Below are 9,046 nucleotides of genomic sequence, written 5' to 3' on the forward strand. Positions count from 1 at the left end.
TACAACCTGATCAACTGGACCTCTGCTTATGAATGAAGCTGCCCAAACTCCAACCGAACAGGAAAGGATTCTTCATATCAAGGATCAAGCATGTCTCCTCAGTACACTGGATTGACTGTTGTTATTGTTGTTAAGTACCACCGAGTCGGTTCCAACCCATAGTGACCCTGTATATGGTTTCGAGGAGTAGCTGGTGAGCTTGAAACCGCCAACCTAGTTGTTCAAACAGCTATGCAGTCTGGTGCATTAACCCACAGTGCCACACTAGGAATTCCACACTGGGTTGATAAGGACAGGCTAATTCGACTTTGAATATCAAAATTGGGGGGCTATAAAGGCACAAAGTGACTAGCTTGCAAGCTTTCATGAGGGTGCTTAGTGTCAGAATGAGGGGAGTAAGATAGAAACCCCACTGAATAGTTTTCCTCTTGTCCAGATGGGTCTGTCTGGTGATGAGGGAGATAGGATTTTATTATTCAATTGTGAGTAACTGTTATCAGATCTAATGATGATTATCACAACTGTAAATGTAGAAGAGGTGTAACTAAAGGGGGGCGCAGTTAACCTGTCATTTCAGGAACACAGGACCCTAGGACCATCAAAAGGGAAGAGCATAAGAGGAGAGAGGGATCCTAACCAGAAAAGTGGTGATAACAGAGATGGTGGCAGAGACGATTGCATAGAGAGATAGAGCGGCAGAGGACTCTAGGCCCAGGGACTGAGAAAGGCCATGTGCCTGCAGGTAAGAGGCTGACTGGCAAATGTGTCCTTTGGACATTTAAATGAATATGTATTTTCAATGTGGTATGTGTACATCCAAATAAAGAAAAGGTAATAGAGTTGAATAGTGTTTGCTGACAGTGCATAGAAGCGATTGTAATTATTGCAATGATTTGTTGAATGTAAAACTGATGAGCTGCCCCATAAACCTTCACTTAATTCACAATAAAAGCATTAAAAAAAACCCAAAAAAAGTGAACTTGTGGTCCATGCTGACCCTACAGTGGCACACCAGGATTCCTTTTAAAAGCTATACAGGGTCGCTCTGCGTCAAACCCAACTCAATGGTACTTAACAGCAACAACACGTGCCCTTTTATAAATACCCAGAGAGAAGTTTTGATCCTTTTCTGCTGATTAGTGTGACACCAAGACCCAAGACACAAAAACATGAAAAGGAGTACAACAAATTGTATAACCTTCCTTCCTTTATACAGGATTTTGACAACAGTTCACTGGTGAAATTTGGCACTAATGATCTTTACGCCTTCTTTCTGGTAACTGATGCTCTCAGTGTTGATGAAGGCTGAGACTGAGAGCTCCCCTTCATGGCTCTGCATTTTTCTATGCCACCTGAGTCAACTGTTAGGGAACACATCCCAGATCCTTCAAAATTAGCAGAATCCTGCCCAGTGGAAATCACACAGGATAACAGAAAATAATCCCATCTCAAGGCTCCTAAATGTCATCAGATACCATCTACATCAACCTTGCCAACTAATTATCATACTTCGCCTGAACAGTCTTCATACTCTGAGGCTGTATGTTTCAGATATAGACAGCTCTGACTTTTAGAAAACTCTTATTCATGCTCATCCAAAAGATTGTTTTACTTGTTGCTTGTATTCTATTTGTCAAAATTCGAATCCAGTAAAATTAATCCAAACCTTCCTCCATAGGGTTATACTTGAAAGAAAAAAGAAAAGCTCAGTCACAACTCTTGGTGGTCACTTCTGTAGATAGAGAACCCCGTATCCTTCCATTATTCTTCACATACTTCACATACAAGGTCAGAGACATACTTGAAAGAATGTGAATAGCTAAGTGCCTTGGAAATAAAGGAGAAATGGTAGAAAGAGTATAAGATTTTAATAGAAAGAGCATAAAATGTTAAACTAGACAGAAGAGTTGTAATTCTGAATGTACTACTGCTTCTTTATGAAAATTTACAGCATAGTTAATTCCTAACTAAAATATTGCCAGTTGACAGTACCATCAAATTGAGTCCATAAGTTACATTTCACGTACAAGGCCAAAGGTCAGGTGGGAAGAACATGGATTCTGGGGTCAGGCCAGCTTGAATTTAGATCTCAGCTCTACCACTTACTGGCTGAGCCACCAGAAACCATTACTCAACTTCTCTGAGCCTCTCAGTTTCTTCTCTGTAAGGATTAGAATAAAAATCAAACAAAACAAAGACCCTTATTCTTATCCTTACTTGTCTAAGAAGGCTATTGTGAGGATTCAATGAGAGAAATTATGCTCTTATGCTTAGGGTGGGATCTGGTCCTATGACAGAAGGAGTGTAATAGACCAAAGAGTTGAGTTGCAATTCTGAATGTTCTACTGCTTCTCTATGAAAACTTACTCAAGTAACTCAGGTTTTCTAAGCCTCATTTTCCTAATTTGTCAGATGCAAAATAACATCTAACTTTATAAATTGCTGTCAGGATTTTTTTTTTTTTTTTTATAATAGAAAGATTGTCTAGCAATAAATTTGAATTATAAAGTTGGCAGAGAATATTGAACATATTATGGATTGCCAGAAGAATGAGCAAATCTGTCTTAGAAGAAATATAGCCGGAATACTCTGTAGAAGCAAAGATGATGAAACTTCATCTCCTGCACTTTAGAGTTTTTATCAGCAGGGACCAGTACCTAGGGAAGGACATCATGCTTGGTAAAGTAGGTCAGGGACAAAGAGGAAGATGCTGGATCAAATGAATTGACACCTTGGCTGCAACAATGGGCATAAGAATCACACACTGTGAGGATGGCACAAGATGGGCAATGTTTTGTTCTGTTGTGCACAGGGTCACGAAGAGTTGGAAACAACTAATGACATCTAACATTGCAATAACAACAACAAATACCACTTAAAAGAATAAGAACACAATATGTAAAATGCCTAGCAGAGTCTGTTTCTTGAGTTATCAGTATTTTTACAAACTCACAAATTAAGTTTTCTTGGTCACTTCCCTAGAATTTTGCTAGAAAATACAAACCAGTGTAATCGCCTGATTTTCAAGTTTAATAAAATGGTAGTGGGAGGAGTAGGTATTATGACACTTCATGGCATGAATTTATAACACAAAGAAAAAGTCAAAGTTTCTTTTAATATGATACAAAGAATTTACAAATTAAAAAGAATAATAAAAAGCAACATGCATTCTGATTTCAATATATGCTACTGTTTCAAATCTCCAATCATCTGTTTGTTTATGATACTGTGGTGGTTTATAAGTTATCAGGATGCTGGAAGATATATAGCACTTGTATTTCCAATACCAGCATTGTAGACAAGTTTCAGTGGTGTTTCTGGATTACAACAGACTAGGAAGAAAGGACTATTGATCTGTATCACAGCAGAACATTATTCAGTACAGTGCTTGAGGATGGTACACACTGATTTCATTTTGTTATACATAAAGCTATCATGAATCAGACACAACTTGATGGCAACAAACAATAGCACTGTTAAGAAAGAAATCAAAGGTGTCATAATTATGATAAAACACAAGACCAAGCCAGAAATTCTGTGCTTTTTATAACTTAAAACATAGACAGAGAAATTATCAGGGATAAGGCAGATAATAAGTGTTTGCATCACTGGCAAGAATGTCAAGTGTTCTGGGTATGATAGAGAAAAGACAGAAAGAAAGCCAGTAATCTCTGGCAAAGACGCTGATTTTGGCTACAAAAAGAGGTGTACCCCAGCTCCCAAGACACAATGAGAATAGGACTACAGTGAGCCCAGTGATGGTCCATCAAGGCAAAAGAAAAATATGCCCAAAACACACATCCTTCTAGAATGATTATCTGAGTATCTGAAAGGCAAATCTGAATGACATATATTGTAAGGACACTGTGGCTTCCAAGTGTAAAGTGAAAAGCAACTCTAAAACCAAGCCATGGAAAAGGAATCCAAAAGTTTCACTACTGGCTTGCTTTCCACACTACTTTGTACCCTTAATAAACAACTTTACCTTCTCAGCTTTCCCTCTGCAAAACAGAGTGAGTGTTCATTGGCTAATTGCTGAGGTTCCTTCTAGCATCACCAAATGCTATGTGTTTTCTCTATCAAATGCATTTAAAGGTGATAGGTATGGTGTTGTGGGTTAATGTGCTAGACTACAGAGTCGGTTTGAACTGCAAGGACGGCAGTTCAGGCTCACCAGCTGCTTCTCGGAAACCCTATACAGGGTTGCTATGGGTTGGAACCAACTTGACAGCACTTAACAACAACAACAAAATGCTTCCAGACATATTTTCATGTTCACCTTCAGCAATTCCAGGTTGTAGACTTAGACTACTTAGCAATTTTCTGATTTCTTAAGAGTGGTGGTTGTTGATAAGCACTGTCGAGTTGGTTCCGACCCATTGTGATCCTGTATAGGATTTCTAAGGAGCTGGTGGTGAGTTTGAACTGCCAAACTTATAGTTCAAACCTACCTTTTGTTTCAGTGTATAATCTTGTAGATGCACTCCAGGATTCCAAATTAAAATCAAGCAGTGAATTCTTAATAAATGCTCAGAATGGTGAGTTAGCATTCAGTTCACTGAAACAAAGGTCACTTCTTAGACACTGACTTTCACTGCACTGGGACGAGTGCAGACTGGTTGCTTAGAGCTCAGTTCTGAAAACACTGCACTTCCATTAAAGTGTTATTTCCCCATGAAAATTGATGATCCCCTCCTCACTTCTTATAAAAGAGACCTTGTTCAGAGCCTTAAAGTGGCAGTACAGGCTTCTGTCTTCTATGCCAAGATGTAAGTCATCACTTCCTCCCTTACAAATCCCATGTTTTCTCCATATTCTCAGCACTGGTACATTATTCTCATGAGGCAAAAGTTAGCTATGTTCTAGTCCATGTCCTGCCTGTGCAGAAAGCAGAGATGAGTCTAAGAGGGTGGGTGGTGTCTGTGGGCCTTCTCGACATGAAGAATAGACCACCCACACACCATCTGATCATGTGATATCTGAATCTGAGGAAGATGAAAAATGGAGATACCACATACACTATTCTTAGAAACCTTTTCCACCTATAGATAAAGCCTAAATGTTAAATATTCATTACATAATTATGTATTACATGTGGTTATAGTAATGGTATAATCATTATGAGAATCCTACTGGACCAGAAGTAGCCCCATCTCACCACATAAACATGTTTTCATTATGCAAGCTATACATTGCATATTCATGGGCCTTACAGAAATGTGGCTTCTTGGAAGATGTGGCCTCTTAGTCAGATCTAGGGAAGCAATTGTCCCCATGAGCTATTTAAGGAGGTAACCCCCAAACCCCTTCTAACATTGAGGAAAGGCAATATTCTTCTTGGGCCACCCACTCTCTATCTAACGCTTTATCTCCTTCATTAAATGCCTCTGCCATTCTATTCCAGCAACAGAAGGCTGGGGTGAGCCAGCCTGATGGTACGATGCTGAAATCACTCCCCATAAAAACGTGCCTGCAATGTTACAACGGCTTTGATGCCGTTATAATGCACCCATAAAATCAAGGAACATATGTACAGGCAGCTGCTGGTGGCAGCAAAGGAATGTAAAAAATATGGGGCTGTTGAAAAACTTTGATAGATTTTACTGCCAGCCAAGTATATTTTTTTATGGTCTGCTATATGAACCTACAAAAAAAATCACTCTTTTCTTTAGTGTGTTTATTCATTGCATCATTTACAACCAAGTAATTTCTGAGACAATCTAAGAGACCAGATGATTAGTTTTCAAGTCAGTAGTCTCCATTTAGCTTTAAGATAGCCTGAAGAGATAGGAAAGGGCTTTTAATCACTGGTCCTTGGGACGCAGTATACAAGGGCTCCGATTAGTAAAAGGTTAATGTTACTATGGATCCTAGTGTGGCTCTGTAGGATAAGTCCTGGACTGCTAACCACAAGCTTGACAGTTAAACTCACCAAGAGCTTCTTGGAAACTGTAGACAGGGTCGCTTTGAGTCAGAACTGACTCGACAGCACTTAACAACAACAACAACACAAACTTACTTCACCAGAACAATTTCCCTACATCACATCCTCCAGATGCAAAAGGACCTTTGTAAGATGATCATTCAGCTTGCCGGATCTGTCAACTAAGTGATGATCAAACATGGATATCATAATTAGTGGAGAAATCAAATCATCTAATCCTAAGGATAGTATTAGTACACAAGCAATACAGGGGACACAGGCAAGTCACCAAGATTTGGAAACAAATTATTAGAACTATTATTATGTTTATTTGTATCTATAATAATATGGAAAAAATATACTTCATTAATATTTAATAGTTGATCCATGGGAACACTCGTATCATTAGGAGGTCAAAGAGAGTGGGATGCTAAGTATTCATATATGGAGTTATTGTTGGTGTTATTAGGTGTTGAGGAGTCAATACTGACTCATAGCAACCCTATGCACAACACAACAAAACACTGACCAACCCTGCATCCATCATCCTTGGAGCCCATTGTTGCTGCTGCTGTACCAATCCATCTCCTTGGGGGTCTTTCAGGGGTCTTTCTCTTTTTTGCTAACCCTCTACTTTACTATTTTTTTTAATCTTTATATTAAGATAAGTGCTCCAAATTTATTTACTATAAATATGTTGGGGAGTGTTGACTTAATAATACCAAATTCTTTGTGTAACACAAGAAACAGCACAAACCTTAAAATAGACAATTCTTATGTTAAAGATTATGCTTTGTTGCTGTTGTTAGGTGACATGGAGTCTGTTTCAGTCATAGTAACCCTTTATTGGGCTCCTGAGGCATTTTGAGTCTTTGTGGGAGCAGAAAGCCTCATCTTTCTCCTTTGGAAGAGGCCGTGGGCTCAAACTGCTTACTTATGGTTCACAGTCCCATACTAACCCTACAGAGCTACCACACTCCCATAACATGTTTTAGAGCAGAGGAAATATGGCAAAGTTCTATATTATTCTATTTGGCTGGGACATGATACCATAGGTAAATATGATAAGATAACCAGTAAAGAAGAACACAAGAAAACAAAACCTAAGTATATAGACACAGACACACACACTTCTCAACTCATGATTTGGCCCCTACTTTCCTCTACTATTCTCAAGAGAACAACAAATTCTAACCTTAACTGAAACCCTGATGTATCACGTGTGGACATGCCTGTCTACTGTTATCCATGTTCAATCCCTTAGACTGATCATTAATTCCCAACCACTCTGCTTTTAAGTACCTTCAAACCTGTTTTGACTCATGTTGTTGTTGTTGTTAGGTGCCACTGAGTGGCACCGACTCATAGTGACCCTATGTACAACAGAATGAAACACTAACTGATCCTGGGCCAACCTCACAGTTGTTGCCACACTTGAGCCCATCGATGCTGCCACTTTGCCAATCCATCTCGCTGAGGGTCTTCCTCTTTTTCTCTGACCCTCCACCTTACCAAACATGATATCCTTCTTCAGTGACTGGTCCCTCCTGACAAAATGTCTGAAGTATGAGAGATGAAGTTTGTCCATCCTGCCCTCCAAGGAGCACTCTGGCTACATTTCTTTCAACACAAATCTGTTTGTTCTTTTGGCAGCCCTGGCACTTTCAATATTCTCCTCCAACACCATAACTCAAAAGCATCAATTCTTGTATGGTCTTCCTTATTTACTGTCCAGCTTTCACATGCACATGAGTTTATTGAAAATACCATGGCTTGGGTCAGGTGCACCTCAGTCCTCAAGTTGACATCTTTGCTTTTCAACACTTTAAAATAAAGGTCTTATGTAGCAGATTTGCCTAATGCAATATGTCGTTTAATTTCTTGACTACTGCTTCCATGAACGTTGATAGTTGATCTAAGAAGAATGAAGTCATTGACAATTTCAATCTTTTCTCTGTTGATAAGAATGTTTTTTATTGATCCAGTGGTGAGGATTTTGGTTTTCTTTACATTGAAGTGCAATCCATACCAAAGGTTGTGCTCTTTGATCTTCATCAGTAAATATTTTAGGTCCTTTTCACTTTCAGCAAGCAAGGTTGTATCATCTGCATATCACAGGTTGTTAATAAGTCTTCCTCCAATCCTGATGCCACGTTTTTCTTTATAGAACCCAGCTTCTCGGATCATTTGCTCAACATACAGGTTGAATAAGTATGGTGAAAGAATACAACCTTGTCACACACCTTTCTTAATTTTAAACCATTCAGTGTTCCCTGTTCTGTTGTTGTTAGGTGTCATCAAGTCAGTACCAACTAAAAGTAACCATATGTACAACAGAATGAAACACCACCAAGTCCTGTGTCATCTGAACAACTGTTGAGTGTTTGAGGCCATTTTTACTGCTACTGTGTCATTCCCTTTCCATATAGGTCTTCCTCTGTTTTGCTAACCATCTACTTTTCGAAGCACAACGTTCATCTTCAGGGATTGGTCTCTCCTGATACATGTCTGAGTCCGAGAGGCAAAGTCTCACCATCCTGGCTTGTAAGGGATATTCTGGCTATGCTTCTTCCAGCACAGATCTGTTTGTTCTTCTGGAAGGCCATGGTGCTTTCAATATTCTTCTCGAATATCACAATTGAAATGTGTCAATTCTTCTACAATTTATAGTGACCCTGTATCATTTCTGAGGAGCAGTTGGCAGTTTTGAACCACTGAACTTGCAGTTGGCAGTCCATTTTTCATTTGATTCCATTAGAATGTCATCTCACCTGATCTCCATTAACACCATGTTATATCTGTTTCATATTTACAATGGCAAATCTCTGCCCAGTAAATACTGTCTTAATCTAGACTGTGAAATTACCAGGAACAGAACCTGTGCTTTCATCTACATAACTTACAATGCCCAGCACAGTATCAGAAACAGAGTAGGAACTTAATAAACACCTGTTGAATAAATGAATAAATGCACAAAGAGGAAATCCTGAAATGCCAAAAAATTCTACATATTTTATGTCCTACTAGAACTTATGCATATTTTATCATATCACCTAATTGCATCACAGCCTTATCAATTAGTCAGTCCTCTTAAATTCTCAATGTAGACGTCAGATGAATCTA

Source organism: Chrysochloris asiatica, unplaced genomic scaffold (genome assembly GCF_000296735.1).
Source record: "Chrysochloris asiatica unplaced genomic scaffold, ChrAsi1.0 scaffold00075, whole genome shotgun sequence".
Classification (NCBI taxonomy): Eukaryota; Metazoa; Chordata; class Mammalia; order Afrosoricida; family Chrysochloridae; genus Chrysochloris; species Chrysochloris asiatica.